The sequence below is a fragment of the Eptesicus fuscus genome, chromosome 5 (assembly GCF_027574615.1).
Source record: "Eptesicus fuscus isolate TK198812 chromosome 5, DD_ASM_mEF_20220401, whole genome shotgun sequence".
NCBI lineage: Eukaryota > Metazoa > Chordata > Mammalia > Chiroptera > Vespertilionidae > Eptesicus > Eptesicus fuscus.
The window spans coordinates 82,867,991-82,876,609 of NC_072477.1; positions in this window are offsets into that span (position 1 = coordinate 82,867,991).

An 8,619-nucleotide genomic window follows, 5' to 3' on the forward strand; every position below is an offset into this window, starting at 1 on the left:
TTTAATAACTGTTTCTCCCATTCCATTTGATTCTGGTGGCTCTGTTCAATCATTTGCCTTCTTCCCTCCACAGGGGTGAATATGTCACTCAGGCTGTCCAATCAAAATAATCCATGGGTCACATGTATTTGAGAAATAGAAAGAAGGCCAGTGTGAATAGAGCATACTAAGGGGTGAGGTGGTGGGAAATGAGGTTGTGGAGAGAGGAAAAAAACAAATTGTGTAGAGACTGTGGGCCAGAGTAAATAAATGAGATTTTACCTAACTATGGCTGGAATCCTGGAGTGATGCAGGAGTATGACAAGATCTCATTTATGATTTTGAAAAGATCACATTAGCAGCTAATTCAGAAAGGATTGTGGGGCCCAGCTACCATTTAGGAGGCTATTGAAGTAGTGCTGGTGAAAAATGGTACTGGCTTGGGCTAGGGTAGTAGAAGTTGATGGACTCAAAATAAGTTTTGAAGATGGAGCTAACAAGCCTTGCTGGTGTATTGGATATAAAGCATGAGGTTAAGAGTGGGATTAAGGATGAAACCTAGAGTATTAGCTTGAACAACAAAGTGTGGTATTGCCTTTGAATAAATTGTGAAAACAGGAAGAAAAAACAGTATTGAGAATGCAATTAAGAGTTTTGTTTTAGGCAAATTAAACTTGAGAATATTTCCAAATGAATATCTTAAGTAGGCAGTTGGTTATGCTATTTTAAAAGATAGGATCAGAGTATACCAAGTTTTGAATCAATCATAAATAGCTCATATTTAGCTCTTTGGGGCTGAATCACCTATGGAGAAAGTATCTATAGGAAAAAGAAGAGAAGACGATGGCAAATTTCTTTAAACATCACACTTAATTTAAAATACAATAGATGATTAAGAATAAATTTGATCATAAAAATGCACTTTTATCATTATTTACAAAATACTTTTTATACTACATCATGCCCATATTATGCACGCATGACATAGTATAAAAAGTGAGCACTCTATTCCTATCACTCTGTAGATGAAAAAATTGATCATTTAGATATTAGATCTCAAGATTCAAGACCTCAATGCTCATAAGCGATGGAGTTAGACCCTGAAGAGATAAATTTATAACTTGAAATCTTTGCATTTATTGTTATACGATTTTGGAATCTCTTCACTTTCAAAGTTACAAGGCCCCCAGGGCTATAACTGAGGCAATTTGCTTCTACAGGAATATCCCAATTTATGATGCTCCAGTTCCAATGTCTAATTAGTTTCTCTAATGTCACTTCTTGCTGCAATTTGCCTCAGAGAGTTTCTCCCTCTTGTGCTCTATTGCCACTATGCTATGAGCCATCAAAATAAATAACTAAGACATATAATTATCATGAATATAATAAGTCTTTGGGAGACTGATTAGTTATATGTCATAACCTTACTGCATTGTCTTGAAACATACATCATGACTATTCAGGGCCTTTCACTTATTTATTATTTCTTTTTTATTTTTTTGCATCTGTGTTATGAACTTTTTAGCTTGCCAAATAAATGACTTCTGATGTCAACTGCAATTTTCAATAATCATGCATCTTTTTCTTGGACCATTTACTACACCAGTCCACATTGATAAGAGTCCCATAGAGAGCTTTCACTGTCAATTTCTCAGATATCTGTTCTAAAAGGTCAAAGGAAAGGTTTGCTTGTTCTCTTAAGACAATAAAATTTATGAGAAAACAATTCCAAGCTAGATCTTAATAAGGCACATTAGAAAAATGATCTCCTTTGTGTGTAAATAGGGTCTTCTAGGAAGCAAGGCTTTCTCTACCTAGAGGGCTAGTCACTACTTCTATCTTCTCTCATTTCTACAGATGATACTCTTACCATTTTCAACAGCATGGATGGAACTGGCGAGCATTATGCTAAGCGAAATAAGCCAGTCGGAGAAAGATAAATATCACATGATCTCACTCATATATGGAATATAATGAACAACATAAACTGATGAACTAAAATAGATCCAGAGACATAGAAGCATGGAACAGACCATCCAACCTCAGGAGGGAGGTGGTGGCAAATGGTGGGGAGAGAGATCAAGGAAAGGACTTGTATGCATGCATATAAGCATAACCCATGGACACAGTCAGTGAGGGTTGAAGGCATGTGCTGGGGTGGGGGGGGCGGAGGGTGGGAATGAGTGGGGAGAGGTCAATGGGGTATTCATTGTAATTCTTTATGTAATTCATATGTAACACTTTAAACAATAAAGAATTTTATAAAGATGATCTTTAGGTCCCTGTGCTTTTTGCTTTGGCAAAAGGAGTTCCATGCTGCCACTATTGCTTTCCTCTCACCTCCTGTGCACACTAGATCACCACCATGTTTAAAGTTGTTGGGAGCCAGTCCATAATATCTCTTCTTATCAGTAGAACCCAGAATACTGTATTTTCCAAATACTTCCTGAAACAATAACCAAGGGATTTAACTTCTATTCTTTTAGCAATAAGAGGTATTGAAAGAATTTTAGAAGAGAAGTAGCATAGTTTTGAACAGATTCTGTTGGAACAATGTAAATGATGGTTTTGAAGGGATGATGATGGAGGTGAGCAGAACCATTTGTGACAAAGTTTCCAATGAGAGTAGGAAAGGGTATACCCAATAACAATCAGGATAGATAGAAGAGGATATGTTTTATAGATATTTAGAAGGTGAAGTAATGTAAGACTTGGCCATTCTTTGGAATGTGGATGAAAGATAGGGGATAATAAAAATGACTCCATTACTGCCTGAGCTAGTAGTAAGTCATGTGATGAAATGTGGTAGATGTAGGGAGAAAATGGGTTCTCTCTCGGCTGATTTAGTTTAAAGTGGGTCTGGAATTTTGGAGAGAGTTCTGGAGGCCAATGAAAGAAATATGTGAAACATTATGATATAAATGGTCTTAATGAGCCATCTCTACCAATAAGATTACCTACAGAAAGCATTTCAAATAAGAAAAGAAAAGATGGAACACTATAGAAAGTCCTTTTGTAAGTAGTTTGAAAAAGAAAATCTCACAAGCAATAGATATGAGGAGAATCGGGAGAATTGGGGGGTCATACATTCTAATGGATGAAAGAAAATAAATAAGATAGTGGCCACTAGTACTGAAAGCTGAGGGAGCTAAGACAGATGAGAACTAAAAATTATCCATTGAATTTGGCAACCAGATGATGCATCTTTATAGGGAGATTATTAGCTATGGGGTGGTAAGGAAAGAAATCCAAGAGGGTTATAGAGTGAATATGTTTTAGGAGTTGAAGAGAGAAAAGCTATTTGAAACTCTGATTAGTATAGGAGAGAGAGATGAGGCTATGATTACAGTGGGAATATATTTTTAAAATAGTTTAGTCCCTTTTTTAAACTTTGAGATAGGAGATGCTTAACTTTGCTTGTGTGCTGGAAGATAAAATACAGTAAGGTGAAATTCACAATGGAGAAGATTCATAGAGTGGGGTCTCCTAGGGGATGGAAGGGATGAGATCAAATAGATAGAGAAGTTGCCTCGTGTGGAGGAAAGAGTATTTTATACAGAGAGGCCATAGGGAAGTCAGTAAGGGTGTATACAATAGCTTTGGGGTGAAAATGAGAAATTTTCAGTTCTGATGGCATAAATGTTCTCAATGAGACAAGTAGGAAGTTAAGGTCAAGACCAAGCAATAGTTTTGGGTACTCCATCTTTCCCAAGATACCTAGGTAGAGTAACACTTAGACTACAAATAATTAGGTTTTTGGGTGTGCGTGTGTGTGGTGTTTTAATTTATCTTTATTATTGAAAGTATTAGAGAGGTCCCTTTTTTCCCCATTGACCCCTTCCATCCTGTACCCACCCCTCCTAGGCCTTCACCACACTATTGTCTGTGCCCATGGGCTGTGTGTATATGATTAATCACTCCCTACCGACCCCACGCACCCCTGCTTTCCTTTGAAGATTGTTCTGTCTGTCCTACGCTTCTATGTCTCTGGTTCTATTTTGTTTTTAAATAATAAACACTAAAGCAATCTTGTTTAATATGTTAGATTACAGCAAGTACGTAGTATTATGTATCAAATCCTATCTGCCATTTCCTCAGAGCATTACCAGTATTAATTATATCTACAGTTAAGTTCTAGGCTGGTGAAGTCATCCTATTGCAAGATCTTTGCATTATTAATCAACTGACACAAGTGTCCATTTTGTATTGTATCTTCTTTTAAGATTAGTCAAGAGTCCTACAATTTAAGAAATAAATTTACCCTAGTTTTATTTTAAACATTATTCACATTAAATAATCAAAGGTTGTAACCATAAAAGTAATTTTTTTCTCATAAATTTTAGTCATAATTATGATTCCAGTACATATTCCAATTAGAATTTGTCAGTTACAGACTGCAATCTAATTAATTGAGGTGTTGCTCACCTAATTAATATCTATAGAGTTTCTCACAAATTAGAAAAACAGAAATCATAAATGCTAATATCACCTCTGCTATATACAAAACAAAAAAAACCACACCTTTATAAATGACTCAGAGAAGTCTTGAAGCTATTGTTGCTATACATTGCTATGAGAAAAAAAAATTAGATATTTTTCTAAAAGGTGGAAGGATGGTGTTGTGGTTAGAAGCAGAGACTACGAAGTTGAACAGATCTGTAGTCAAGTAATCATTCCATCACCTACAGACACATGGCTACAACTTCTTCCTTTATAAAATAAGATTGATAGGGGTGCTCATCTCAGTTTTACTACTAAAAGAAAAGGCCAGTCATGTAAAATGTTGAAGAAATAGTTGACATAGTAGACACTTAAATAAATAATATATAATTTACAAACTACTATAATAAAATAATATAAACATCCCTGCACAGCATGAATCTGCTTATATACTCACTTTTCCAAACCAAAATGAGAAAGAAGGAACAACTTTCCAAGAATTCAAAATTAGCTCTATGAAAAGTCTTTTGATCTTTATTTAGATAAAGGTGTTTTTTTTTAATGACAAGAAATGGGGACTACTGCAAAGATTAGGATATTCATGTAGGTATACATGTTGTGTGTGTGTGTATTATAAAGACAGTGTGAAAAAAAGAGAATATCAATGTAGGATTTACTTCTAAATATTGCAAGAGATATATGAGAAAAAATGTACACAATTATGTTTGTGAGAGGTCAGCATTAGTAATAATCTTGATAATCTTATGAATTATCACTAATCAGATTTGTATCATCAATCCAATGACTTTTTCATTGCACATATATCACTTTTATGATATAACTAGAGGCCCAGCGCGATTGAAATTGCACGAGGAGGCACCCGCGGGGGGCTGGGACCTGACTTGTGTTGTGTCCACTGGGGGTGGGCAGGCTCTCCTGTGTGTTGTGTCTCCACTCCAGCCTGCCCTGAGCCCCAGCCTGCCCTGAGCCCCAGCCTCCCCATGGCCACTGTGGCTGGGGGCAGCATGCAGTCCCCTCCTGCCCATCTGGGCACACAGCTCCTCCTGAGCGGTCGTGACGCCCAGCTAATTAGCATATTCCCTGTTTTTATGTATATATATATATATAGATATTATCTCTTATTGATTAGTCTTAACCAACTCGGATAATATACCTATGAAAAGTTATGCATAGATATAGTTCTCCTATCTAGATCTATCATGCTCTAGGCCTAGAACTCTGCCTAGCAATTCCAGGCAGAAATTTAAGAAAACAAGAGCCTTTTTTTTTAATCCAGATTTTAAAGGTCCTGATATAAGAAACTTGAGCTGTAACTGAATCTCAGCCATGTGCTCTTTGACATTATAAACAAATGACATAATCCCAGCAGATCAAAATTTCCAGGAAATAGGCATTTTTGCCAATCTTGTGCAATGCTGTGTTGCTGTACATAACAATTCCTAGGCCAGTGGTCGGCAAACCACGGCTCGCGAACCACATGCGGCTCTTTGGCCCCTTGAGTGTGGATCTTCCACAAAATACCACGTGCAGGTGCGCATGTACAGTGCGATTGAAACTTTGTGGCCCATGCGCAGAAGTCGGTTTTTGGCTCTCAAAAGAAATTTCAATCGTTGTACTGTTGATATTTGGCTCTGTGACTAATGAGTTTGCTGACCACTGTCCTAGGCCATAAAAAGGCTCACTAAATACTAGTGAGTTTGGGTGAATAAATAGTTGTCTGTGTCTTCCTCACACAGATCTGCATGGTCACTGGCAATGCCTTCCTCATAAGTAACTCAGCCAGTGGAATGTGGTACCACTTGTCATGTCACTCTGTACTCTCTGCCTCTCAGTTGCTAATGGTGGACGAAATAATAATGCCTCTGTTAGTTTCTTCATCAAAATAATTAGTATTGTTCAGATCTATCCAGACTGTTTTGCTTATGTAATGTGTGACATAGCCAATCAATAATTGTAAAGTGCTTTGAAAACATGGACTGCTAGATCCAAGTTCAATATTATTATATGAGCTTCCAGTGTGCTAGCACAGCCATAAAGGTCAAAGCTATTTTGAACAGCACATAGAAAGGCATACTGACGTAGAATAGAAAATAAATTGTTTTCTTTATAACAAGGGGGCTAGAAATTGGGGATATTTTAATTAAAATGTTTCTCCTATTTGGAGGTGCTTAAGAACCCCCAAATAAGAAAATTAATTAGAAGACAAAATAAAGAGGAAAGACATAACAACACTATACCAAGTATTAAGGGACAAGAGTAATCATATTAGGATGAGGAACTAAAGATGTTGATCTGGTTACATGAAAACTACACTAAATAAACTAACAAACTACAAAAATTTGAAATGCTTAAAAAAAAAAGAGACACTGAGTCTGAGAGTTAAAGGAAAGACTAGAAATACAAAGAAAAGGAAAGAGAAGAGTAGAAAGAAGAAAAAAGAAAGTCATTGATATTTGAACCATATAAATAGTTATTGAAGTAATCACAATTTGATTTGACCCATTTTAAAAATTGTGAATAACTGACTCAGCAGCAGTATCAGCATTGATGATGTCAAAGGTCAGTATGTATCGCCATCACAGTCCAGATCATCCAGGGTCGCAGCCTTAAATTAATGCAAATGGTCCCCACATCCAGGCTAGCTCATGGGATGTAAGTAAAGTCTTGCTATTTAGAATAATAAAAGAAAGTCTGGAAAAGGATCCTGAAATTGTATTATAACAAAGGATCTCTACTTCAGCAGAGCCAACTTGTTAAGTAATTTTTTTCTTATACCTTATATAATTTCCATGATTTTGTGAGCTACATACTATGTCAAGTATTTGAAATCCCAATATTTAAAAAAGAGCATTTCCACTTGCATTCAAGCATGCTTATGGAGCAGGAGGTCAAGCTAGAAATTATTCACCCACGGGAATGTGTTTTCATGGAGATTTCTTCCCGTAAATTTTATGCAATAAAGTCTACGAAGCTCTGGTCCAGAGAACCACAATATATTTTTATTTTAGAGACAGTATTTCTATTATTAAAAATATCTTTACCGGTGAAGAAACATTATCAGTCTTAATTGATCTTCTCCAATCTCCCCTACCAACAATGAGACCCAATATTTCAGAGAAGTCTCCATTTAAGAGCATGGCTACTGCTCAGAGGGCGATGTGTGCAGTCCCTGGTTTTAGTTCTGTTCTTGAGGCAATAGATTCTACCTGTCAACTCAATAATATATTTCTGTAGTCCATGTCCCCTCCCCAGGCCCCATTCTGGAGTGATGTTTTCATCTTGAATTGTAAAAACAGTTGCAATCACCATATCCTATGCTACCCTTGTACCATATTTTCTAGTTCAGCATTTCTTTAAAAGCTTAAATGTTTTACTGTTTCCACCAGCTGGACCCTCTTCCATTCTTAAACATTCCCTCAAATCTTTAGGCAAATAAAAATAAAACACTCCCCACCATTCTTTTTAACATTATTTCTTTAAATGATGACCTGTTAACTAATATGTAACTGCAGATAAACAGCCTGTTTGCTCAAGAATTCTAGGAACTAATTTCAGAAGAAGCAGACTCCAACCTTCAGACATTCCAGGTCTAGGATATTTGCTGACCTTCAACCAGTTATCTGAACAGACTGTGTTGGCTTGCACATAGTCCCCTCAATGGAGAACTCTCAATCCCCTCCTCTCCTTCCCCTCCCTCCTGACAAAAATCCCTGCCGGTGTCCAGTTGTTCAGATGGTCTTTGCGAGGTGAGTCTGCCACCTTCTCAAACTTCCAGTTCTTGAATAAACCTCCTTTCCTTCCACCAGTCCCTGACTCTTGGTTATTGGCTATTGAGTGGCAGGCACTGAACCTGGGTTCAGTATCACTTGCATGAAAAGGCGGTGACATGAAAGATAAATCCTGTAGTTCCCAATGAAAATACTTAAAAATAGTTGAGCAATTCCCTAGGCTCAGTGTACCCACCAAAGGCTCTGCCTGGTGCAGTTGAAGGAACGTGCACCAAGCTCAGAGAGAATGCCCAGAGGAGAGTGTGTCTTCCCCCTCACCCGTTGTCAGTGCACTCCTGTGGGGTAGCTAACATTCTATCCGCACACAGACAGCAGGTAATCCAGAGGAAACGAGTAACAACAGTGCACAATTCACTGAGAACAATTTGCTAAATTAAAGTCTCATTCCCAT